The sequence below is a fragment of the Aythya ferina genome, assembly GCF_964211825.1.
Source record: "Aythya ferina genome assembly, chromosome: 1".
Classification (NCBI taxonomy): domain Eukaryota; kingdom Metazoa; phylum Chordata; class Aves; order Anseriformes; family Anatidae; genus Aythya; species Aythya ferina.
The window spans coordinates 91329340-91356093 of record NC_140296.1 but is presented as its reverse complement, the minus strand read 5'-3'; the positions used below and the strand labels follow the sequence as shown (position 1 = coordinate 91356093).

General features: G+C 42.5%; 1 protein-coding gene and 1 long non-coding RNA gene across 2 annotated transcripts in view; one reads left to right on the top strand and one right to left on the bottom strand.

The window, feature by feature from the left end:
* The window catches only part of LOC311434969 (uncharacterized protein), a gene marked incomplete at its 5' end in the record, with an annotated part of 194717 nt that overhangs the window by 103891 nt on the left and 64072 nt on the right, over nt 1-26754 (top strand). The gene's annotated exons all lie outside the window — the stretch shown is intronic.
* Nucleotides 703-25525, bottom strand: LOC311430407. The gene is made up of 5 exons (XR_014688771.1): nt 25266-25525; nt 3579-3675; nt 3335-3420; nt 1868-1951; nt 703-1197 (listed from the first exon to the last, which is right to left on the bottom strand). It is a non-coding gene; the product is annotated as an uncharacterized lncRNA (long non-coding RNA).

The window sequence follows — 26754 nt, the reverse complement described above, 5'->3', positions numbered from 1 at the left end:
TTCCATGCTAGCATTACATTCATCTGTGTGAGCACCAGAAACAGCAGTAAGGGCTGAAAAATCTGGCCAGCATGCTGGGTAAGTACTTAGGCAACCCAGCCCACCCCAGCTCTGCGCTGTTCATGGCTTTCTGGTTACCACTGCTGAGCTAGCTGCTGTGTAAAGCTACCTTGTGTGTGTCTGTGTGTCTGGTCAGCCCACCATGGGCTGCTTTGTGGGCATCTCATTACTTAAACCTTCAGGACTGAGCAAAGTCAAAGAATGGTGAGAGATGCTCATAGACTGTGTCCACACTGAAGAGCAGCCTGTCTGGGGGACAAAGGTTGACTCTGGCCAGTCAGCAGCAGGTATAGTTACAAAAATGCTAACCCCACATGGAGGTGGGGGCACTCTGGAGCCCCCTGTGACTGAGCAGCCTCAACCCATGCCTGTCCCATCTCCACTCAGGTGATCCTGAGACAGTCATTCACCTTTTCCTGTGTCTTGCCCTCTGAGATGTGTGTGTACCTTGCCTGTTCTCACCCTAAAATTCTGGACCCTGACCTCTGTGTAGCTACATCCATTCACAAAAGCACAACCTGCCCCACTGCCCCACACAGATACCCTCCCCAGCCACCAAAACCCCCTTTCCAACCCTTCATATCCAACTCCATATCCATACTATATCCATATTGTCAGGGAGAGAGAACACAGATCATGGGATAGATACTTGTGAAAAACAGTCATTAGGGGAATGTGCACAAATATTTTCCCTTTCTCTAGTGGCTGCACATGCGTGATCCCCCCCATTCAATTTTGAAGCTGTTCTCTTTAGTGCTGGGGCCTAAGTCTGTTGAAAAGCCGCTGCTGAAAAACAGTTTTCCAAAAAATACTTCAACTGTAGAAACAGTGGTGAGGATGTAATGCTCTGCAAAGAAAGGAAGAGTTGACCAAATAGCTATTCTCTAGATGCTCAGAAGAGATAAGGTTCTCAAGAAATCCACATAATTAGCATGCAGTATAACAAGATGGGTAACAAGCTCTCATGCGTCTGAAGGGCACTGTGAGAGAAGTTAGGTGATTTCTGTGAGGAGAACTTGCTGAATTCTCAGTCCTTCCCACGCGCTGTTCCCCCTGTGTGAAGTCTTTGTTTTGTGTAGACAAGGACAGCTCAATGAGTGCTGTGGTGCATCATCTCATCCTGTGTGGCCGTGAGATCTGGGAGCGAAAAGGGGAAGATAAATGGATTGGTTGAGATGACAGCAAGATTAGTTTGGGGCCAGGTTTTCACTGAAACACCATCATTGTAAAAAGTGGAGGCAAGAGGCCTATAGTTCCCTTTGAGAGGGTGCCATGTATGTGCTAGAAGCTTCTGGAGCATGTCTGGGCATCATACACATGCTACTTACAGGTCATTCAGTCTGAGGGCTGTGATATGCCCAGTACTGTACTAGAAAATAAATTCAGGAGCTGCAAGACTCTGGGTGCCACTGTTATTTTGACTGTCCATGAATCTGGCCCCATTGGGTTTAGTTTGGTCACAGCATATAAGGAAGACACAGGCTATCTGGGGAGGGTCTAGGGCATTGTAGCAATCACCACAGCTACAGCAGACATTACCTGTGAGGGGAAAACTGGAAAAAATGGTATTTGCTTACTGTAGGGAAAAGGAGATGGAGGGGATACTAAGAATGTCTTTAATTACCTAAAGGGTTTCTGCAAATAGCAGAGGAATACATCTATAGTACATCTATGCTCAGACTGTGGTGAGCTGGGTAGGTAGGAAAAAGCTTAAATTAGAATGTAGAAGATTCTAATTAGACACCAAGGGGAAAATGAACAAACAAACAAAACAAAACAAACAAACAAACAAACAAAAACAACTCACCAACTTTCATTATAGTAGGACTGTGAGGCCTTATAATGGGTTGTCTAGATGGGGAAATTCTGGAGTCTCCTGCACTGGATGTTTCTAAGAGCAGGAAAACAAAAGCCAGTAAGGACAAGGATGTAGCTGATGCTACCACAGATAACCTCCTGAATTCTTTCCAGGTGGTATACAAGTACTACAGTGAAGAACAGAGAAAATCTACTTTTCAAGTTGTCATTCATTCATTCATTCATTCATTCCCATTTCTGCCTGCATTACTTTTCATTCAAACAACATTAAAATTCACAAAAGCATTCATCTGTTTATGTATGGTTGTATAAAAAAACATGTGAGTTAGGAAAGAGAGGATTTTGTGAAAATAAAAGATGTGAAAATTTTGTACTTTTATTATGAAGGCCAAACCCTGATTTTTCATAGAGCAGGTCTGATTTTGTTCATTTCTTCTTAGCAAGCACAATTAATGATTACTGTTTTCTGTAAAATAGAGCTTCTATTATTGAAAAAAAAAAATATATATATCATTTTACAGCACTCAGTGCTCAGCCTATAAAGTTTAAAAGCTGTATGAGGAGTTTTGCATTTTGAACCATTTACTTTTTGGAGAACTATAAAGATGAGTCTTAATGCCCAGATTTCTGAATCAATAAAAACACTCAAATGTCTTTGTCAGCAGGGTAGTGAAACTGAAGCCAAAATGCCACTAAACAAAAGATAAAAGCTTGGATAAAATGCCCTAGCCTTTACTGGCATTTGGTAGGAGTGCTGCCACTGAATATAGAGATACAAGCAAAAAGTGAGTCCTGCCACCATTTCTTGCCAGTAGTCACAGCAAGTGAAATGCACCCTAAATTGGCCAGTTAAAGGTAGGGCAGTATTTGTTATGGGCACTGGGGGATTGTAGAACTTACTTTTGATGAGGAGATATTTATGGCAGCAAGTGTAACTTATTGTTATGTTTAAGGTTGAATTCCATCTTCTGTCCTAATTCCTACCTTCTTCTCCTCTCTACTACATTTCATCTGCTCAGAACTTTTGGAAGTAATTCCATTTGTGATAAGGTTGTCATGTTTGCTATTACCACGGAAGTGATTTGCCATAAGAAGAATCCATGATAGATTGAATAACCTTTATTTTTTTTAATTATTTGAATAGCCATTAGCTGTAAGTAGAAATACAGCACTGGCATAGGTCAGGACTAACAAACTGTACTCCAGAGGAATCGGGCCTCAGGAATCAGGACCTTCAGATGCTCAGCTGGATCTGTAAGGGTCCCCTGCCCTTTTATGTGCTCAAGGTCCACAGCTGCAATAGAGATCTCAGTGAGTAAACTCAAACTGGAAGAAAAAATCTCCACAGTTCACATTAGTAAAAGTATTGATGCCCTAGAAAGCACTGTGACTGTGGATTTGAAATCTTAGGCTTCCCTGTCCCAGAGGAGCTTGTGCATGTGTGTGTCCTGGTAACCTGTTAGGTTTTGTCCAAAGAAATGATGCCGCATTCTGATGGTGTTTGTAGATCCTGCAGTCTTGGATACCTTCACGTCAAAGCACCTAGGACAAAGGAGATTAAGCATGATGATGAAACAAAGCTTGAAATAATCACAGGAGGAAGTACAGACATTCAGATTTGGCTGTAGGTGCTATGGTGTATGCTCACCAAAAACAGCCTTGGCATTCAAGCACTGACTGGAGAAAAGCCCTTTCAGTACCTGCAGAGCTGGACTTCCAGTGAAGCGCAGGAATCCCACACACAGCAGAGACATCAGTGCTCAAAACCTCACAGCCAGGTCTATGCAGAACCAGGCCCTATTAAAAATAAATGCATTTTTAGATAGAATGTTAAGTTCTTGGCTATCATAAAGAGCCTGAAACTTTCCAAGAGATTTCAGGAGCCTGAAGGGAAATAAATTGCTAGATTGGTAGCAGCAATGGTCTACATCATAAGTAGTTATTGTAAGATTAGTGTCCTTCCTGGGAAAGGGGGCTAGGGATTTCAGAATGTATCTAACAAACATGCAAATGTGTGTAGACATCTATATCTCAGTGTTACCTGTAAGTGGAAAACAGCCTAGCCAAATTCCCTTCCTCAGGGCATAGCTTGCCAAGTGCTCTGCCTGTCCCATCACGTGTACAAATTTTCACTGTCAAACAAGAACTTTCTCTGGCTGGAAAGCAGTAACTGGTAATGCAGAGCATGCCAGCGTATGTCAGCAGTATTACTCCCTTGGCACTGCTCCTCCCTGTTAATTGTAGAGTAGAAAACGTTCTTCTTCAGGCTTTTCCTCTAACTACCCCAGTGCAAGAGCCAGAAACCGTGGACATTTGTGGAGGGAATTTGGCAGCTGAAATGCATGGAAGCCTGGCTCAGGCTTGAGCATTTCCAAGAGCAGCATCTGAACCCCTGGTTAACTTCCTGACTGATCTTCTGCCTCAAACAGGAGGCCAACCATGATAAGTGCACCAAACATAAGGGGGGAGGGCTGTGCAGAGGCTTGGACATTTCTTCTAGTTTTAAAAATAGCAGAGAAAATCCAAAGCACATTGGCAGACTGAATGTAACTTTGAGACTCAACTGGAAAGTGCCTCCTACTGATGATTGTCTTGCAGATTTTTCCCTGGGTTGGTTTTCTGCCTGTCCCAGCAGCAAAGCCACAGCTGCAACCTCACTTACACAAATGGGTGAATTTAGAGCTCAAACATGAGTGCATTTCTGGTGCACAGTGAAGAGCTTTCTGTCTTGATTTACAGGGGCATCTGTGTTAATGCTCTTGTGATGTTTGCAAAGTCAGTTGGTGATTTGCTTGTATGGAAGAGACAGGAGTGGTGTATGTGCAATTTTCCTAGTTTCATCCTTTAGAAGCAACCTTGTTCTGGCTTTCCAAAAGAAAAGGAAAAAAAGATCCTCTTAAGGTTACCTCTCAGCTGTGCCAGTGTATATGTGCATATCTATATGGGAGGTGTGCATGTATATGTGTAGAGGAGAGACTTTCCTTCAGCAATGAATGGAAGTTCAGTCTGCTCTGACCCATAGGCTAGAGATGACTGCAAATTTGTCAGGTTCTTCTAAAGCAGGGGGCAGAATGTTATTCCAGTAGTCTGTTACTGCACAGGGCTCCTACATCCCAACCATTTTACGCCCTTTACCACCAAAGTGTCTGAGCAGAAAAACGTCGCAAGGCTTTTGTAGTTTGTTTGGAACCAGGGTCAATCACTTTTCCTGCTCACCAACACCCTATACATACACAGATGAAAATATGCTAGTATTTGTATAAACTGTATCAATCACACACCATCTAGCACATCCTTTATACGAAAATAACCCAATTCTGTGTTGATTCACTATTTCTCCCTTCATCACGGGGACGGATGACATTTTCTGAAGGATAAAAACAAATTATTTTGCAATTTGGAAATTAATGGCATCAGATAAAAACTCTTGGTTGAACAACTGATTTCTCCTATCTTTCTTCTGCTCTTTCTTTCCATTACTATTTTCCCCATAATTATTGTCTAATGGTGAGAGGAGGAACATAAGAAAAATATTAATAATAAATAATAATAATAATTAATAATAATAATGTGCTGATATCCAAGAAGTACATTGCTTCCTGAGACTCTTCAGCAGAGGTAAAATCTAAGATGATGTTTCCTGACGTGACAAGGTAGCAAGGAGGTGTGCTACAGGAGGAAAATGATCTTTTTTACAAAAATAACCTTGTCAAAGACAACTTTATTACCAGACACAAACACAGGGAGTTAAAAAGTTAAAAAGAACAGTCAGGTGCAGAACAGAAGGATGAAGCCAGTACTTAAAAGCATTCTTCCAAAATGTGGCAAATAGATTCCGAATTCTGATCATGTCTGGAGCATCAGCAGGTGACTAATTCATCTGCAGCATGGGAAGAAGACCTTTTAATGATGTCCATACATAGGACACACCACTACTTGCAGGAAACACTGGCATACTTCAGTCACTTGGCAATTCTCATCAGGCCGTGAAGGTATGTTAGTTGTGCTCATAGTAACAAAGTTTTTGATATCTGCTTTACAGTAAGCAATGAAGCCTTTGTGTCTCAGAGATACACTCCCCCTTACAGATGTCGTGCAAAGAGTGAGAGAGACTGTAATATCTTAAATTTTATTCCAGGTTTGCTTGATAAGTGGGCAGCAATAGTTAGAGGCCAATTTGTGCTTTTCCGTCATGCTGTCTAGACATATTTGCAAGCACTGCTTTGCCTTTAAGAGGAAAGGGTATATCATATATTATACAATAATGGGTTATTTTTACTTGTAATGCATTAAGAGGCTGTTTTCAATCAGACACCATTTGATATGAGGGTATGTTCTGGACAATAAATGGAAAAAGTGGAGCATATCCTTTTTTCACACAGCAGACAATACCCATACTTTCCATATAGACAGGAAATGGCTTAGGTTTATATATAGAAATACAGTATGTTTTGTATGCATACATAATGTATTGATTTATCAAAAAACTATCACTGTATAATTGGTTGAAGCTGCAAAATTAATCCACACCCATGTAAATATTTAATATGCGGCACAAAAAAGACACATCTGGGAACTTTAAGAGAGGTCCCTTCCCATCAGACATGACGTGGGTGGCATGGAGGTCATGTGCTGTTCAGCAGGCTCTCAGAGCCACCAAATCTGCTCTGTTCAGTGTCTGTGTGTCATAACAGATGGTGCCATCTGCCTCCCACAGGATCTCATAGGTTCATCTCCTCACCTCATCCTCAGTCCTCAGAGGGCACCAGCTCTTTGTTCTTACTGGCACTGCAACCAGTGGAGCTGGGTCCAGGACCTGATTTACCTTAGGGCTATGGGGGTCCCCAGTCCCATTCCTACCAGCTGCCTAGAATCTCTTTTGGCTGGGGCTGTCCATCACCTTCTCCTCTCCTGGCATCTGAAGGAGGTGCCCTGCATTCCTCAGGAGCTGTACAACTCCATAGCACAGCAAACTTCTACAAGGTCACACGTTGCTCATGGCCACCCTTTCCCTGGTAGAAAGGGAAATAAAATCATTTTCATGGGAGGCTGGCAGTACCCAGGCAGCAGCTCAAATTTGTTTTGTTTTATTTTTTCTATCTGCCTCTCTCTGCACCTGTGGTTTCCTGAGGACATGGATGTTGGCACAGCAGTGAGCTGCACTCAGCATGCTGGAGCCCAGGCAACATAAGCAGCTGGAGAACCTCTGCTTCATCACTACGGCTCTGCAGTTTGACCGAGCTGACTCACTTCTTGACTCTAGCTTCCTGCAGAAGATATTTGGCTTGTTGGAAGATGTTTTGCCACGAGGCTGGGAGACCTGGGGTTAGGAAGGCAAGGAGTTATGTGTTTAAACCTATGCTCATTTCAATTTGGGTGAATTCCTGCTCACCAGACGATGATCCACAGCCAGGCGTTGTGGTCAGATTATTTAGTACGCTAGCAAAGTGAATTTGATGGACACAGTCACCAGCTGGACTGTGATCTGATAAGGCTGTCTCAGAGAGGACACAGTAATAGCCCAGAACAAATACATTGGTTTCTTTCTGGCGGTGTAAACAGATCTGTGTTTACTTTGTTCCAAAGGGCTTTCTTCCTGTGCTATCAACATGTAATCTTTCACTTGACTTAATAAGTGTTGAATTTGTTTGTTTGTTTGCTTGTTTTTACATATGTTAAAAGACTTAATGGGATTCTTCAGTTCTGTCATTCACTTCATGCTGATAACAAGCATCGCCAGTGTCGTCTCTTTTTAGGTTTCTTAAGCCACATAGACTTCTTGCCCTTTTTAATATATCATTTTTCCTCTTTTTTTTTTTTTTTTTTTTTTTTTGGAAATGAGGGAAAAGTGCAGTGAGAGTACTAGGCTCTTTCCAATTGCAACCTTTAATGGCTATGGTAGGCAAAGTTTCACAAACCCTGTTACTGATAAGAAAATAAATCCTTCTCTACCAGGAAGCTGTGGCGTGAGGACTAAAATACTCTCTAAGCCATAAAAGTTCAGCTTGGAGTGAGGAGAACTCCAGCCGTCACCTTGCATATTTCATTTGTTACAGGCCATCTGTGTGCATCATCAGGGATCTCAGGAAAATATTACTCAGCTGTCTTTTATCTCTGTCTAGCCGAGCTGGAGCGTGGGTAGCAGAACACAAAGTAACAGGTTCCTAACTTCAGTCTGATGATAAAAGGTGTTTGTAACCTAATAGAAGCACATGTTTGTATCGATTAATAATACATGGCTGCGACCCGCCAAATAAGCTGTGCGTGGAGCATATTTTGGAAAACAAGTAATGAGGCTCTTCCTTCCTAATCAGCTCTTTATTACTTGTTGAAGTGGAATGTGAGAGCAGAAAGTAAAGCTCAGGTATCAAAAAGAAGTGGTGATGACGGGTTGAGGGGGGTCACTTGTGAAAACAGTGGAAATCAAATCAATTAGGCCTGTCAGCTGGAAAACATCATGGGGAATTAACGCTTGTTTGTCTGGATTCCTGCAGCCTGCATGAAAGCGCAGGAAAATTGTATTCGGGTGACAAAGTGCTATATGAAAATTGTGATTCAACTGATAATAGAAAAGGGTTATGTAAGACATATTCACTGACAGATCAAATAAGTAAATAGGATAAAACTTTAAAAACAGCAATATACTTCTAATCTTCAGGAGCAAATGCATCTGCACACCCCACCAGACAGAGGTGAAGGTACCACCCCTGTACCTTTCAGGACTCGTAAGAACTAGAGCCTGTTGGGGCTCTACTGAAAGGGGCAAGATTTTGCCTGGTTGCTATGAAACTGAAATTATTGCTGGTGGCATAAATTTAATGCACGTGCAAAAAAAATAAAAATAAAAATAAAATAAAAAATCAAGGGAATATTTGGATCAGGACTACAAAGCAAGGAAATTTCAAAGGAAGGGGCACTCAGGAATTTTTGGGTCTCAACCTCATTTCTAGTTTGTTTTCTTTCAAAGCTGAAATGTACCAAATGGGCCTTCCCTGTACTACACAAGAGTTTTTTATATATATATTTATATATATATATATATATATATATATTTTTTTTTTTTTTTTTCATATCACACTCCAGGAGAGCAAAGATAGTGCCAGGGCAGCTACAACCACAGCTTCTGCTGGATCAGTGCCCAGCTGAGGAAAGCAGGAATTCAGGACTTCAGTCTCCAAAGCCTCTGACTAAACTCATTAAAGCTTGGACATGAATATTAAGCAATGACTTGCATTTGCCCCCGTCCCCTCTCCTTCCTGAGCTCTGGCAAAAGCCGGGGGATATTCCTAGCCCCAGTTTTGGACTGTTCTCCTGCACTGACCCAGGCTACACAAGGCACAGGACAGATTACCTGTGCGCAAGTTCATGCCAGGAGGGTTAATTTCACAGGTGCTTTTAATTACTGTTTAATTCACCTAGGTTCTACTGAAAGACCCCCAAAATCTGAGAACTGTTATGAACTATAACTTGTAGATTACTTTTTTGTTGTCCCCAGGTAGACATGCTCCTATTCTTGTGTGTTATATGCTGACTACGCACACAGGTTCTTGGCACACACCATGGTTTTTACAGTGCACAATTTTTAATGAAATTAGAAAAAGAAGCAATTTCAAATGACAGGAATAAATTAAAGGAATGGCTTAAAGGTACAACAACTGATTGCTCAGTACTTCTCAATCAGAGGGAAGTACCCCTCTGAAAATAGAAAAACTATTTCTTCTGACCATCTAGAAGCTGTGAATCCCTGTCCAGAATTTCAAGTGCCGTGGCTATCTGTGGCTGAGTTATCATGTTTATATAACCATATAATTTTTTAAATTATTTTTTTGCTTTATACTTGGGTGAAATAATAAAAGAGACTGGTGTTTAACTTTTTATTATTCCAGGCTTCAGAAAACCCTGGTCACTCCAGTTTTCACATATTTTATTTTATGGTGCAGTTGGGATACTATGTCAACCAACTTACACATTTCAATGCACATAAAATATAATAAAGCAAGGGCTAACCTGCGGTCCTTTGCAGATCAGTTATGAGGAAGGTGTGGAAAGCTATTTGGAGCTCCCTACTCACCCCTGTTAACACATGTGTGTTTCCTTAAGGAAGTGATGATTACACCTTGTTGTTGGCAGTGCAAAGCTTAGCATATCTTTATATTTTCACTATGGAAGAAGGGAATTTCTTCTTGCTTCTGTGGGCAGCCAGCCAGTGAAAGGTGATGGGAAATACATGACATCCTGTTCTTCCTACCTTTCATCTTTCCTGTTCACAGACACATTTTGAGCGTGACATACAGGTGTAATTAAAAACAGGTTGATGCCATGCACAGCTCAGAAGATGCATGTAATATTAGTACCTGCTGTGAATCCATGTACATTGGCTTTTATGAAACAGTGAGACATTTGCAAAGTGCCTGTTGTAACTGCAATAATATCAGTATAAGAACAAAACAGATTGTGTAACTTTCACTAGCAGAGATCAGCTCAATGGCTAATACTTTTCTCACTAGTACTCAAAGTAATGTCATGCTAACTATTCATACTGATGTTTTTCCAGTGAAGTTAATATTATTGAAGTGGTGCATTTCAGACTTGCTACAAAACAAAATCAACCAAACAAAACAAAGCAAAAACCCCAACACGTCTTTTCCTGGGCATGCTGTTCCTGTAAGGCAGCAAAGCAGCATTTGCTTTCTCCAGCCAGCAACGGAGGCTGTGGATGGAAAGGACTGGTACATTGGTCATCCTTCTTTGCCATGTTTTTTGAGAGACATCTCTAAGGAGAAGGTGGTCAGCCTACTCACTTGAATCACATACTTGGCATACTTAACGCAGCTGTCATACCTTCTCTTCCCTAAGGGAGCCAAAAGCAGAGAGGGAGATGCAGGCAGGAGGCACACACTCTATGAGCTGCCTCACTCTGCCCTGCTGTGAGCCAGGAGGGGAGGCTAGGTGGGGATGGACACCAGAAGCGGCAGAGAACAGAGACTAGGGTGGTAAAATATGATGGCAGCAGATCTTCCAACTGCAGTATTTCACATACATACCACACTAGCTCATCCCTGGCAACTGGGAAGAAAAAGCACAGTTTAAAAAAGTTCCTTCTCTTGTCATCTGCCTCACCAGCAGCTCAGGCAGGTTGTGTTGCTCTCAACCCTGGAGCAACATTGGCCGCTGAACTCCTCTCTGCTTTAGTTTAGCGATCCCAGACCATGAGTAGGAGCAGCCATTCACCTCAAATGAGTGCAGCATCATAAATCTGTTCAGCTGCACGTTTTAGCTCCGCAGTGTCAGACAGGCATAATTAGAGCTCCAGAGTCCAAGTGCCACCCCACCAGTCTTACAGCAGTGCATTTGCCCACGCTTTACATGAGTCATCTGGTGGGAGAGGAGAATTAGGCCCAACAAGTCTGGGCTGAAACGATGACTTAATCAAACTGCTCCTTCCAGCTCTGACAAGTGTCTCTTTATGCTCCTTGGTGTTTAGCTTGGAGTTGCCAGTTGGGATTTTTCACACCTGTAGGTTATTTAAGCCCTTATTCTGCTGTAGCTCTTGAATTTAAGACAATAAATGCGTCCTTTGGAGCAGTATTAGGTGAGGAAGACATATATGCTCAGGTGACTAAAATAAATGAATGATCTGTGCTGTGATACATTTGTAACTGCTTTCCAAATCCGAACAGCTGCCTATGAACTCCCAGCTCTGAAAACTGCTGTTAAATACTGTGATGAGCACCTAGTTTAGTCCTCAAAGTATTCAGAGCATTTACTGTCAGGTCTTCATGCAAGTAAAATTTATATATTAATAGTCCCAAGAACAATCACATACACTGACTGTGATCATCAAGAATAGTTAATGAGAAGAAAGGAATGACTTCAGTTTAATGCCATCACACCTGACATCAGCCTACTTGACAGAGAGGAAATTGGAAAATATTTACAGAATTAAAATTCTAAAAATAAGTAGGAAGCTATCAGTGGAAAAAAAGGCAGGCAAGACAAGTGGATCTCCTCCTTGTAGGAGGACATTGCCATGCTTGAAAAGTGGAGTTACAAACTAACCCAAAAATATTTAAGCCAATAGAGAAGGTACAATGGGTTTATTAAGATTTTATCTATAGGTAAGCAGAATAGGAAATATTTTAGGGAGTAGAAATTATTTGAGCTTTGTTAATCATTCATTTTGGAAAGTTCTGACTTCGAGAAGTTTAAAGTTAGCTAAAGAATAAGCAATTGTGTCTATTTGAATTACCTTACTTGTGACACAGTAGAGCTTCCATTGTCACCTGCAGCAAAAGCCTAACATTGCTGTCTTCCATTCTCAGCTGTAACAATTCAAACCAATTTTAAAAAAAAAAAAAAAAAAACAAAACAAAAAAATGAAAGTAACACAGTACATATTATCTTGTTATAGATCTTGTGTTAAGGCATCTCGTTCAGAACAGTTGTGATCCCTACTGCTTTCCATCAGTGTCCTGCTCATCTCACTTGCACTATCAAGATAAATGCTGTTTAGAGGCATATGGTCAGACCTTGCATTTAAACAGGCTGTAATCTCCATGGCCAGAGATACCATAAATAATTGAAATACCAGAGAATAAATAGTTTCAGTAACCATGTTCTGCCTTAACTAATCAGAGCATCTGGTAGATCCACATACATTTAATTAATTTGCTGTTTGTTTGTTCCTTTGCATAATTAACTATTTAATTTCGCTGCCCCCCATATTTGCTCACTAATTATTTATTCCTTGCTAACTCACTGATCAGCTGCTTGCAGCTCCCTCTTGCTTTTCTGACCACCATGTTTATCCTTCACTCTATTTGTATCAGCCATTTTCATATCTTCCCAATTTTCATTCCTCCCCTTGTCTTTCTTTCCAGCTTGGTCAGGGTGCAGCAGCCACCCTGCAGTGCAGTGCCCAAGGCTAGGCATTGTGTTTGGGCACTGGAGAGAGTGGGGACATTGCTGATGGGGCAAAAGCTATCTGAAATGTAATGATGCCTGGATACACTACTGTTTTGGTTGCAAATAGTTCATTTAAAGATATTAAGACAAGTGCAGCTGGACTGGGGAGAGGTGTTTTTGGACAAGTGCAGCTCATATTTGTTTGAAACTGGAAGGGTTTTGATGACTTGGAGACTTGCTGTCCCTAAGACAGAAGCTGCTCACCAGCTAAAGTGTTCAACCTGCCATTCACATTTTATGGCATCCTGCAGGTTCTGAAAACAATGCTATATGCACAACAGCAAAAACAATCCAGGAAATTAGAACCCGTGGGTATACCCAAATCTTTATAGTCTCAAATAAGTAACTAATGCCTAGAACACAAATTGTTCCTCTCCACTGAGAGCTGGTGTGATCCTTACCCAACATGGGCTCCCTTAATTCTCCCAGAAGTCTTTAAAGCTACTTAACCATAGCATTTTGGATATATTTTATTCTCACAAGCAGCTTTTTTGACCTTGCACTGCATGCAGCAGCCCGTTCAGTCAGTGAGAGTTTGGAGTGTGATGGTGGCTCTGAATTCAGCCTTCTCATGTGAGACTCTCATCATCTAAGTATAGCCAGTAGGTTTTATTTCTGGGAAGGCTTGTTTGGATTTCCGTCTGCTCCACTCTCCTCTGGTTTAGATTTCTTGTCTGAATGCTGTCCAGGAGCCAGTGCTTACGCTACCATTCACCATATCACTTTTTGCTAATTGCTCCCATATTTGGAGCAGTCACGTGTGCCAAATTGCTAAATTGTGACTGCACTTTCCGGCAGCTACTAGAATCTCCCAAAAGAGGCAATTAAGACGCCAAACAGTGCAAGGGGAGGTAAGCTGGCTGTAAGAGGCTCTCAGGGTCATCCAGCATTCTTTCAAAAATGTATTTCTTGTGCGTCGGTTCTTTTTAAAGAAAGGAATAGTTTCACTGTTAATTTTTTCTCTTACTTCCAGCAGGGTAAAGGACTGTTTCAGATAGTCATTACCTTAGACCGTCAGTCCATGCTTGCTTTGACTGCTGGCACGGGAGCTGCAGCTGTGCCTCAATGGCAGCTCAGCAAAGGACCAAAGCAGACACTTGGTTTCACATGTGGCCTCAGAGTAGGCTGTACATGTCTTGGAGATAAGAATGTAATTGTGTGTCTTGATGAGTAAAAGCCCAGGATTCTGGAAGTAGCTTGGAAACGCTTGACTCAACTGAGGAAAGCCAAAGCAATTTTCCTTGAGATTGCTCCTACAGGTACGTATTGTTTTTGGAAAGGGGGCTTAAGTAAATAGATCACTAAAGCTCTGAAATGCAGAGCAAAACAGGACCCTGATCCCTAAAATCTAGCATGGAACCTGCCTTCCCAAAACATTGACAAGATATAGGTTTTTGTTCTTACCACCCCCCAAAAATTTTAAAAAATTCTTTAATTTGGTATTCTAGGTGTCAGAAGGCGAATGTGTCAGGACTCAAGCAGATGACATTTCCTGAAACCCAAAGGCTTGTGACTGAAGGAGCATCATTTACAGTATAGTTTTAGAAATTAGTTCAAATGATCAGGTCATACAGGAATTAAGTTGGCTTATGTATAGCAAAGGAACTCGTGGGAAGAAAGAGGAAGAAAAGCTTTCTGCACTGTGCTGATGAGAATCACAGAGAAACTCCACATTCAGCCCTGTACATACTCAGTGGCTTGGGGAAATCATCTATGAGCCCCATGTAATCTGTGCACCCAGGCTGGCTCATGTTTCCTTTGCTATCCAGAGCAACCTCCACTGGCTTAGAGGGAACCTGGACACCAAAAGTTGAGATGTTCTTGTGCCTTAAATGTCTACTGAGGGCATCACTATATATGAAACTTCACTCATGTTACACCTGGACACATTTTTTTGGACATGCATCTTCCATTTGAAAACCAGAAGGCTGAGAAATCCTTCTGGGTATTTGGAGGGGAGAGGGGAGGACAGAGATTGAGGATGAAGCTTTTGCAGCTTCAGGATCCTTGAACTAGTCCTGCAGTGGGGTCAAGCACTTCTTTCTTTCTCAAGAGTTTGCTTTTATGCTGTGTTATATTTACCCAGGCATTTTCCTAGACACAGGGAACAGCTCAGCCCTGATAGCAGCCGTATCCAAGACAAATTGTTCAGTGCTGGGTAAAGAGTTCAATAAAACCTCAACAGCTCTTGTTTTGCACCTTGGCAAAATAATAAGTGTCTCAATTTCCCTGGAGATGGGAATAGTAATAGAAAGTCTTCCCATGAAGATGAAGAAAACCTTAAGAAGAAAGGAGAAAAAGCCTTTTTTCAGCTGAAGTATCTCACCTGTGTGTCTTGAAAAGCAGTATTAGGGAATACCTCACAGCCTGGGCAAGTGCTCGACCAAAAAATTGAGGAGCTGCAAGGGTCAGGCTGCAGAAATTCTCAGATGTCAGCCTGCAGGTGCAGGCCACCCTCAATGGGCAGCCCAAATCACCAAAGCAAAAATCAGAATGAAGTGGCTGAGGTGGAAAGCAGCAGCCTGGGTGTGCAACCTACATTGAAACTGGGTCTGTGCCCGGTGGGATGCCACATCCTTTGGGAGCCATCACGGCCACTGAGACCTTTGCTTCTACTTGCCCTGCTGTGGGAATACTGAGGAGAGAGAGATAAGCATGGATTATATATCTGTGTCCATCTCCCTGGTTTGGACAGGTTTTCTCCCATTTCTTTACCCCAATTCATCCCAGTACCCCATCACTTCCATTTCTGGCTCACTTTTCCCCTTTTCTCCCTCATTCTATCTGCAGGTTTCTTCTTTGACTGCTGCTTGGCACCAGCAATTCAGGGCAGGTGAATTTCTGAACTTTTCAGGAGAAAACGGCCACAGGCCCTGAGCCAGGGCCCTCTCACCTCTGGCTGCACTCCCTCCCAGCCGGGTCTCTGGTGTGTGCAGGGGCGAGCAGCAAAATTAAATGCTTCAAGCTCTGAGACATTTTCTGTCCACATTGCAGGCCAAGCCTGTTGGATTTGGACCAGAGCGGCCACTTTAGTGGAGGCAGATGTATCTGTGGAGGGAACAAAAGTAGGGAAGATTCAGTGTGTGCTGTTTTCCCAGCAAAAAACCAATAATGCTAGGTAATTCCTTTTCTCCTATAGGCTGTACCTTGTCCTGCTTGCATGGAAAATGGCATTGTCCTGTAAGCAAGGAGCAGCAATTGGCTGCAAAAAGTGCTCTCTGTACTAACACCACTCTACTTCAGGTTTTCCTCTCGGGGGGTAGGTTACTCTGAAGGAAGTAGCAAGGCAAGCCTGGTGTCATGTGGAATAGCTGAAATTCCTCAGGTTTCTTTTTGCCAGGGTTTCAAGCTGTGAAAGACACATGATCTCCACTGCTCCAGCCTATAACTGAGGATTTTCCCCAACAAAGATGAATAGTTAGCTATGCAATTTTATTTTAGCACTTTTTTTTTTTTTCTACCTCTGCCAGAAGCCATGGTGAATTCTGAGTTAAATCATTATTAGGGGCAGTGTTTGGAAGCAATAACCTCAGATGGGGTTTATCAAAAGGAATCCATTAGTCCTCATCCTCAAGAACTGACTTGGACTATGATCACCTTTAGAGAAAAAATACAAAAAGTTAGAATTCTGGCTCCTTTTCTGCCATTCACATTGTCATAGTATCCCTTGAAAGCAGGGGCTGAGGTGCAGTGTTCTCAGCCCCCTTACTGCTGCATGTGGTCACAGTCAGGGGCCAGAAACAAGAATCCTGTGAATCTCTCTTATATGCCTGTTGCAAGAGCTGCGTCCATTTTTATGTCGAGAGCTAATGAAGTTTAAGTACTGAGCAGCTTCATGCTGAGACTTGCTGGTTTGACAGAAGTAGACAAGATGGAGAAAGAAGAAGCTCTGCTCCTTGCTACACAAATGATTTGCTAATCACCCAGCCAAGTCCATCAGAGAATTCTGGTTTAACTGAAGAGCTATTGCCATTTACGGAGAAAAAGAGAGCTATCAATAATCCGTGGGAAGGGGGTGTGTGCGGCCGAAACCACTTCTTAAATAAAATTAGGGATCAACAGCCTTTGGAGAGGGGGTAAGAAGATTTAAATTTGAAAGAAAACTGTAGGAGGCACAAAAGGAACACAGTGCAAATAAAAGTTAGCATGCCTTGCCTAGAAGGCCTTATGAGTTTGATCTCCTTGAAAGAAAACAAAATGCAATTTGTTTTTCTTTGTCTGTCACCCATGTCTTTGTAAACCTTTGCAATTCTTCTAACCTATTCTTCTTCTTTTCTTTTTTCTTTTTTTTTTTTTTTTTTTAATAAATATCTTTACTAAACTTCAGATCAGAATTATTTTCCAGATAAGCAGCTAACAAAGGCATTTCATGTAGAAATCCTTCTCACCGTGTTTCTGTAGCACTGATACAAAGAGCCAACACCTCTGCATGTTTCTCTGCAGTGCCCAAGGTCTCCACTTTTTATGCCTCTGTTTCCCAGGTGAGTTTCGGAACTGATAGTGCAGGAACAAGAGAGGAAGAAGTATGTCCTGGTGGCTCCCTGCTAACGCAGAAAGCCTGCAAGGCAGTAAGCAATCTGCACCAATGTACACCATGTTTTCTGTAGATTTCACTTCGAGGCAGGATTTTATCCACAGTCCATCAAGCTTTCCTCTGCTTGTGGACTCGGTATTTTTTGAGCATTTTTGCACATGTTTTGCCAAGTCAGGAATATGCTGCCACCAGCTCAGCCATGGTGACTGCCTGGGAATGCAGGCTTGGCTGCTGTCCCATGTCAAACAGGGCAGGTTAAAGGAAAAGGTTCTGTGATGCTAACACCGTTTATGTCACATATACCCACAGCTTTGAATATAGCCTATTATTGCTGGTGAAAAGTAACTTTATCATCTCCATTCAATTTTTTATCTTCTAATGCAGATACCTACAGCTTTGTGTTACCACCTTATTTTTTGCAATGAGAAAGCAGAACAGAGAAGGAATGTCACTTGTCCCTGATGATACAGCCATTGACAGACTCATGAGGGGGGCTCTGAAATGCCTTGCTCTTAGTCTTGTTCTCATTCCTCTGGGTTACAAAGACGTGACAGATATAGTGTGTATTCTGTTCTTACACTCTGCATAGCAAAATCAGACAATTAGGAAGACTCTTTGAGCATGAAAAGTGAGGGTTGAAAAATTCAGACATACTTTCTGCTGTTTTCTTTATTTTTTAATGAAACAAGTGTTTATGTTAACTCTGAGATAAATCCTGTCTACCTACCACCAGGTTAAATCTCATTTGATTTCCTCAATTCTTCTTTGTAAAGGTTTCCTTTCCAGCCTGTATTACATTGGATAACAGTAGAATTACCATCACATAATGTTAGTCTAAAAATACATGTACCATTATTATTATCAAATAGAGATAAGTGTGCGTTGCCAAGTAAAAAGAAAGCTGTGAAATATAATGCCGTGTACAAGTATTTTTTTCTATGATCTTCCAGAACATGCGGGACAGACATGGGCTGCCAGATACTCAGTTCTGATGGATAAATGCAACTGTGGTTTCCATAGCTATGCGAGGTTTTCTATAGCACCCATCACCATGGTACCTAAGCATCTGTTGCTGCTGCTGCACACTTTAGTCTATAGCTTCCTAGGGAGAATTAACCAGAATAAATAACTAGAAGATCCTTGAGCTTGGCCATCCAATGTGTGCAGTGACTTGAGTCAGGTTCACATTTCAAAAGAGATGGTTTGTCTTTTCACAACTCCTCCCTTGCTAAGCTTCTTGTTTTGGTGATACCTGATGGGAAGGACATTTCTTGTGCTGTGGATCAGCAGCTCAGCCAGTGCCAGCACGCAGCTGGTCAGGACGTGACTGCTGGGCAGGGTGGAGACCACAAGTGAGATCCCCAGTTATGTGTCAAGCCAGGCCACTCCGTTTGATCTTACTGGCTCCTTTGGGATGTGTGGACCCTGGGATCCTGCCCATGCCTTTGCAATATGCCAGACAAGTTTTCTGGCAGAATGTGGTCAATGGGAGATACTTCTTCCTGCGAGAAGGCAAGCACTCTACTTAAAGGATGCGAACCTCAGTATCCCTCAGTTGCCCTAGAAGACTAGGGAAATTGTGAGCCCTCTCCAGAAGGAAATAGAAGACCTGGTCACCTGGGATATGGAGAAGTCTGAGGTACTTAATGAATTTTTTGCCTCAGTCTTCATTGGCCAGAGCTCTAGCAAAATAGCCCAGGCCCTAGAAGGCAAAGGAAGGGACTGAGAGAATGATGAACCACCCACTCCAGGAGAATATCAGGTTTGAGACCACCTGAGGAACCTAAAGGTGCACAAGTCCATGGGGCCTGATGAGATGTATCCACTGGTCCTGAGGGAACTGATGGATGTAGTTGCTAAGCCCCTCTGTCATATCTGAGAAATCATGACAGTCCAGTGAAGTTCTCACTGACTGGAAGAGAGGAAACATAAGCCCCATTTTTAATAAGGGAAAAAAGGAAGACCTGGGGAACTACAGGCCAGTCAATGTAACCTCTGTGCCTGGAATGATCATGGAGCACATCCTCCTGGAAACTATGCTAAGGCAGATGGAAAATAAGAAGGTGATTGGTGACAGCCAACTGGGCTTCAAAAAGGGCAGATTGTGCCTTGACAAATCTGGTGGCCTCCTCCAGTGGAGTTACAACATTTGTGAATAGACGAAGAACAAACGACATCATCTACCTGGGCTTGTGTAAACCATTTGGTGCTGTCCCCCATGATATTTTCATCTCTAAGTTGGAGACATAGATTTGATGGATGGACCACTTGGTGGATGAGGAACTGACTGGATAGTCACTCAAAGAGTTTGAGGTCAGTGGCTCAATGTCTGGGTGGAGATCAGTAATGAGTGGTGTTCCTCAGGGATCAGTATTGGGACTGGTGTTGTTTAACATCTTTGTAGGTGACACAGGCAGTGGGACTGAGCGCACCCTCAGCAAGTTTGTTGATGACACCAAGCTGTGTGGTGTGGTGGACACACTGGAGGGAAGGGATGCCATCCAGAGGGACCTGCCAGGTTTTCAGCCTCTCCACACTACAGGAAGCCTAGGTCTTGGGGACTGTTTTCTGTTTTTCTGCATAGCTGAGATTTGTCTTTGAGGATATGTTTTTCTTCCTTTGTCTGGAAGGATTCCTTTATCCTTTTATTAGGGATTTTATTCCTTATTCCTTTTATTATGAAGAAAATATAGGTCTTTTACCAGACCCTTGTTTTTCTCTCCATCTTAACAACACAAAATATATAGCTCTTCTTTATGTAAACATGTAAAGAGATCCACGGGTGTGAGCTCATAACTCAGCTCTACCTGAGACCAGACACAAGAGCAGCTAATAATTTTGAGGTTGTAACAGGGCCTTAAGTGACCTGGTCCACAGATCTTTCTCTTAGAGAGAAAGATCTACAAGAAGATGTCAGGATCAGGTCTTGGAAAGTGTATAGCCATGTCTGTACAGCACTGTGCTTGTACAGGACTGGGACTGAGGTGAGAAGTCCTTCCTCAGGCCATGATTTCACCTGATGCCTTTTGCTTACACACTCCAGTAGGGCTACTAATGAAGCAATCCCACCAGCCCCAAGGACCTCTCCCTCCTCCACTCTTTTTGCTTGAGCTGGCACGAACCCTTGTATCAAATCAGTTTGGTGAAGCAAACAGAAAAAACTCACGGGTGGGACTGGAGATCATCCCTCCTCCTGACATCCCCTCCTTAGCATCCCTGGCTAATTCCTGGTTTAAGGGATCATGCAATTGTGGCATCAAAGAATGGTTAACTAGCCTGTGAATGCTGAAATAGGTAGGGGTACTGACCCTGCTGATTGCTGATCCAGCTCAGGTGTTTCCTCATTAAACTCTGTTGGGTGAATCCATCTCATTGTGGATCTATGTCTTCAGGGCCAGTTGTCCAGTTGTCTTTTTATCTGCTGCTTGCAAATTAGCTGCAGGCTTCAGAGGACTATTCCTGAATCAGCCTTTTCAGAGGGAGATCCATTTTAGCCAGGAAAAATTACAGCAGGTGTTTGTAGTACACTTTTTTTTAGCTGACCTATTTCTTCTGGTTTTCTCAGCCTGTGATCACTGGTTAAATAAAGCATCATTAGGAGAGCTTGCCCCTCTTTCTGATTTCAGTGTTCAGGTTTGTATTCATGGGTTCCTTTACTGTTTTCTGCAGTCCCTAACAGAATCGGGCTGCGTTTGGGGCAGGGCAGGGAAATCTGTCCTCCTCCTTTTGGTTTGTACTAACGAATATTTCAAAAATCAGGTGTTAAAACTTCCTATAAATTCAGGCATTTTGAGAAAAAAATGGATCCTCTGCTCACAGTTGAGTGGGTGGCTGTCCTGCAAGAGCAGCAGTTATGGTACAATAAACTACTCAACATGTCTTGTGTAATTAGCATGAGTCTTTATTATAGGAATATCTGTGGTGCTGACAGGTCATGCCAAGAAAACCGCCCTTCTCCACACACACACTTGAGCAGACACGAGGGCTGGGAGGAAGCTCCAAAACAGCACCCCCCAGCCCAGCTGAGGGCATTCTTCCTGTTTTCCCCAAGCACACACCACGAGGCTGAAGGCAGCTGGTTTCATGGGAGAAATGGAAACACGACCCAAGAAACAGATTCCCAGCTAATGGCCACCCCAGGCTGTGAACAGGGAGCTGCTGCCTGGCCCTGAGCCCTCAATGCCACTGCAGTACTTTGCACAAAGAGCGTCGATAGCAACAACGTCCTCTCCATGCATGTACATAGTATTTCCATTCCCTGGTTTTCTGACTGGGAGGGGAGCCAGCCTCTTCACCACTTGAGATCTCGCTTGAAAAGAAAATGAGTGGGAGCGAGAGGGAGAGACAATATTGCAAAGTGGCATTTAGATCTCTCAATTAAATCTGCAAAGACTCACAGCCATGGATTTTTGCTGTATCACTTGTCAGTTATGTGCTTTCAGTGCCTCTGTCCTGCTCACTTCTGCAGGTTTTGCAGCAGCCTCCAATACTTATGCTGCCTTGCAAAGCACCACAGATAATTTTCTGGTTTTTATTAGCTTTCGAAAAAACACATGGATCTGGGCTCCTTGACTTCAGCCCCCTTAAAGTTTAATAGGGTGTCTATTGTAAAGCTAACTTTTTCATTCATTTGCTCATACAGTGAATATTTCCTTTGAACAGCAGGCATGTTCTGCTAGAAAAATCCCTTTGGGAAAATACGAAGCTTTGAGAAATGTTCTGTCCTCCCTCAAAGAGGTCCCTTCTGAGCACAGACAACTTCTACTGCTATTTAACTATCAATAAACCCCCTCCCCCCTGCTGTACCAGTATCTGCTGAAGTACTAAGCTCTGCAGCAATCCATAACTTACAGTGAAATGTAAGCAATTAACCTGATTTTAATGTTACACAGGTATGTTACCAGAAGTCATCTGTAATTCTTTAACATTCTTCTCAGTGCAAATCACCTCGGAGGCAGGGCAGCCCCCTTTCTAAGGAATTTCAACAAATGCAGAGTTAAAAGACAAGGAGTTGGAGAAATATATTTTAAGGAGAAAAAACAGCTCAAGACTTTTCACTAAAAGAAAAAAGAAGAAAACAAGCCAAAAGCCTTCATTTTAATTTCACTCAAAGTATTAAAAGGCTTAGTAATGTGGCTGTCCAAGAGAAAAACTCCAAATAAAATCTTCATGGGATATATTTAAACTAACCAAATTGCTTAAGATTGCACATGATTAACCAAATGTTTCCGCAGATTTAAAGTTTGAAACACATTTCTACATTTGAACCCAAATGTTTCAATTGCTCAGAGACCAAAAGTGTGTGTGGGATGCAAGTGGGTGCTGAGTGGCAGGAGAGGACAAGAGCTTCTCTACCATTTACTTTCCAAATCTGAAATTCAGGATTCTGCATTTAGGATCAAAACCCCAAAACCATTCTCCTTCATGTCTCCTTCCTGGGCTCTCCCATGCATGATAGCACCAATGCAACAGCAGTGCATGAATTCCCACTGTAGGCAGCACGGCTCCTCTCCCATGGCATCCGTCCCACGAGGACCTCCCTTATGGTGGGAGCAGAGCAGGCCAAGTTCTATTTCCATGTCACCCTGGCAACCATTTTCCCCTATGCTTGGATATCATGTCAAAGAGATGCTCCCGCCATCTCTCGGGTTTAACGTGAGCCCTGTAGATGCTAGGGAGGTCTCACAGCCCCAGCTGCAGGGCTTGGAGAGCATCTCTCCCCATACCTCCCTTTTAAAACTGTTAAGAGTTTAGCTTCCACACAAAGAAAACCAAGAAAATACGGCCTGGTTATACTTTAGAAAATCAGTGGGGCTTTTTTGTTTGTTTTGTTTTTGTGATTCTGAGTTTATCTCCAGACGCTGGGATGCCTGAGGCCAGTTGTTCTGCCCACGAACTAGCCCAGAAATTTGAACTTGTATTTCTGCAGCTGATGAGGAAATGAACTTCCCCTGTTTCTACCCATGTGCACATGGCAGTGGTACTAATAACTCCTCTGCAGACAGGTGAGAGGAGAGGGATTTCCACTGGCATTTTACTTTATATTTCTTTCATTCCACTTTATTTTTTTCATTACTGATGCATCAGAAATCTCCATCTGAGTGTCCCTTGCTTATGGAGTCACTCAAACTAGAACTTTACATAAAGTCATTCAAAATACCAGGAGTAATCCTGGGTCAATCAAAATCAGACACATATATATTTTTTTCTGAGTCTGGAGCTGCACAGTGCTGAGACATAGAGGACAACACAGGGACACCACCTCAGGCAAATATAATAGCTGTCCATTGTGCACATCTTAAAGCATTTTCCACACAAGTGCCTCACGGTGTTTTGACCCAGTTAAGTATCACAATGCCCATTGTAAAAAGAGGGAACCTGTGGCCCATGGGGCTTCCTACAGTCATACAAATTGTCTGAGACGCACTCAGGACTGCAAGGAAATACCATAGGCCTTCAGTTTTGGCTTTGAGAACTCTTTTCCTTCCACTTGGCTGCTCTTTATTGCACACCTGGAAAAAAAAAAAAAAAAAAAAAAAAAAAAAAAAAAAAAAAGGAGGGGGGGCATAACTTAGAGAAAGCAGTTATTCTCTCAGAACGTCAGTAAAATGCTTCCACAGTTCATCACTTTGAGGTCCACAGCTTCCCATCCACCACTACTGGCAGAGGAGACCAGTAACTATTGGAAACCTCAGCCAGAGGTGAGAAAGTAGCATGCGTGTTTATTGCTGCCTATTTACAGAATCACAGAATCACAGAATTGTCTAGGTTGGAAGAGACCTCCAAGATCACCTAGTCCAACCTTTGACCTAACACTAACAAGTCCTTCACTAAACTATATCACTAAGCTCAACATCTAAATATCTTTTAGGATGGTTGCAGGAAAGAAGTTCTCTTGTGATCCTCTGTGACCTCTGCCAGAACTGCCAGTGCATGGGCAAGGAAAAGTGATACCCAGCTTCTACATATCCAAGAGAAGTGCAGAAATGTGCCAAAAGCAAGGTTGGTGGAAGGAGGATGTCTCAGACATCTGAGTGTAACTCAGAGGTGCCCAGCTGGTGGTGACTGATGCTAATGGAGAAGGAGGGAGTTTACAGTCCTTGTATTATGATACCAGATGCAATGTTAGGACTATAGGTGTACCTATAGCTCTGATCTACATACATGTAGATTTCCATGACTGGATGAGTCTCATCACCCACTCTATGGGCTTGGGATGAGGTTGGCCACAAACACTGTTCTAGACCAAAACTCCACCTCTGTCTCAAAAACAAACAAACAAACAAACAAAAAAATACCAGCTCTCCTTCTTAAGAATTAATTCACAGAGTTTACCAAGAAATAATTTTCTGCTTTTCAATTTAATAATTTTGAAAGATATATTTTAACACTGGGTTGAACTTGAATATGAAAGGAACTAAAAAATGACTCAGTACCCACAAGTAACATTGTAAGGCAGATTAACTACTTCAGGTCTTAAACATTCAAGAACTTTGAAAAAATTACTTATTGAAAAATTGTTCTTCATCTACGAGACAATAAACTCCCATAGTAAAATTGGCTCCTTAAAATATGATTTTATTTAACCTCAGTGGAAAAGCTAGTCCAGGAGAAGCACCCTGGGGAGAGTGGAGCCCATCACTCCAGAGCTTTATAAATCTCTGTCTCTTTTCTGCACCCTGCCCCCCTCCTGTGCTCAGCCTGCCCGTGCATGTGCCAGCACCAGGACTGACAATGAAACACATCCGAATAAGAGGATGCTTCACATCCCTAGTCAATGAAGGGATCCCCACCAGATGAAGAGCACTGGGGCCATCCTCGGGCAAAGTGATCCTCGAGGTGTTATGACACTTCACACCTCCAAGCCCTCCCTGTGTTAGCAGCTTACCTGTGACTTGTAGAAAATGTCAGAGAAGCCTCTTTGCCAATCTGACAGATCATTTTGCAGCTCAGTTCCTGGACGTCATTCCAGTTATTTGCTAGAGGGAAGTCATCATTCTCTTAAACTTACTGAAAAAATTCTAAATCCAAAAAGAAATTGTCCCTTTAAAATGACATTTAAGATGGATGAAAAAAAAAAAAAAAAAAAAAAAAAAAAAGGGAAAGTAAATCAACCTTTGCTGTAAGCTCATCAATACAGTTGCTCTAGATTAATGCTGATATAACTGAAATCTGCATCCCGCCCACATAAGAAATCTGTAATTAGCAGGTGGGAGATCACACACGGTTCTGTGGAAGTTTTATATGTATTTTTAAAAAATCAGCAATGGAACAGAGCTAGTTGATTCCTATTCTGGGTTTGTTCCCAGTAGTGCTTTTGCAAAGTTGTGTGAGTGTGTGTGTGTGTTTTCCTCCTCCATGCAGATTTTATTTGTGTGAAGCAGTGAAGCATCACAACTTCCTCTGGAGTGCACAGTTAAACAGTGGCAGCCACCTGCCTCCAGCTCCTGGTCTGCAGGTCCTGCTCCTCCTGGGGGCAAGAAAAAAAAAAAAAAAAAAAAAAAAAAGATCTGTAGCAAGGGGAGCCATCCCTTCATGTGACTTTAGGGCTGGGGATGTACAATGTATGGAGGGTCTGCGGAAGTCTGTTTTATTTTGAGCAGAGGCAGCTGGAAGCAGACACTGACAGGAGAGGATGATTTTGAAGAGCTGTGGTCCCTCAAAGCCATTGAACGTCTCACAGCACCAGAAAAGCATAAAATTTAAAGAAGAGAGAAAAAAGATACATAAGTAGAAAAACAGAGTGACTAAAAGCTCTATCAGATCTGACACTCTACAAATATGGGAGACAACTGGGAGAAATGTAAACCATACTTCACTCTGTGTCTGTAAGCAATGAGTGCTAGTGAAAAAGGACACAGATCTTGCTCCTGACAGTAACGGGGTCTAATACCTTTGATGTGTTTAACAGTTTCCAGTTTTCTCAGGCAGAGGAAGACAGCTTTACAGTGCTTCACAGAAATTTAGCAATCCCATGCTCCCATCACAAAGAAATATGTAAGATGCTTGTAACACAAAGGTATGAAAACGAAGGAGAAGAGGTTACTGATGGTAACACAGCTGGAGAGGGGACTGCAATTTGAACATGTAAAAGTGAGACTTCAGGTGTGTCTGGGCGAGCCAATGTCACCCTTAGGAAAGGGTGTTCAGCTGTGGAGCTGCTGGGGACTGCAGATGGGGAGGGGTGGTGCTCTGCTGACAGATCCTTGCTCGAGGAGCCACGACACTCCCTGGCTGCAGGGGGACAGCACAGGCTGTCAGTAGGTGTAGTGGCTGGGCTGGCCATAAGGGTCTCTAACTGCCTATATTAAAAACATACTTATGGTTTGTTGTGCATTCAGATTCAGCTAGGGAATAAAAGGGAATTCTTGGAAATT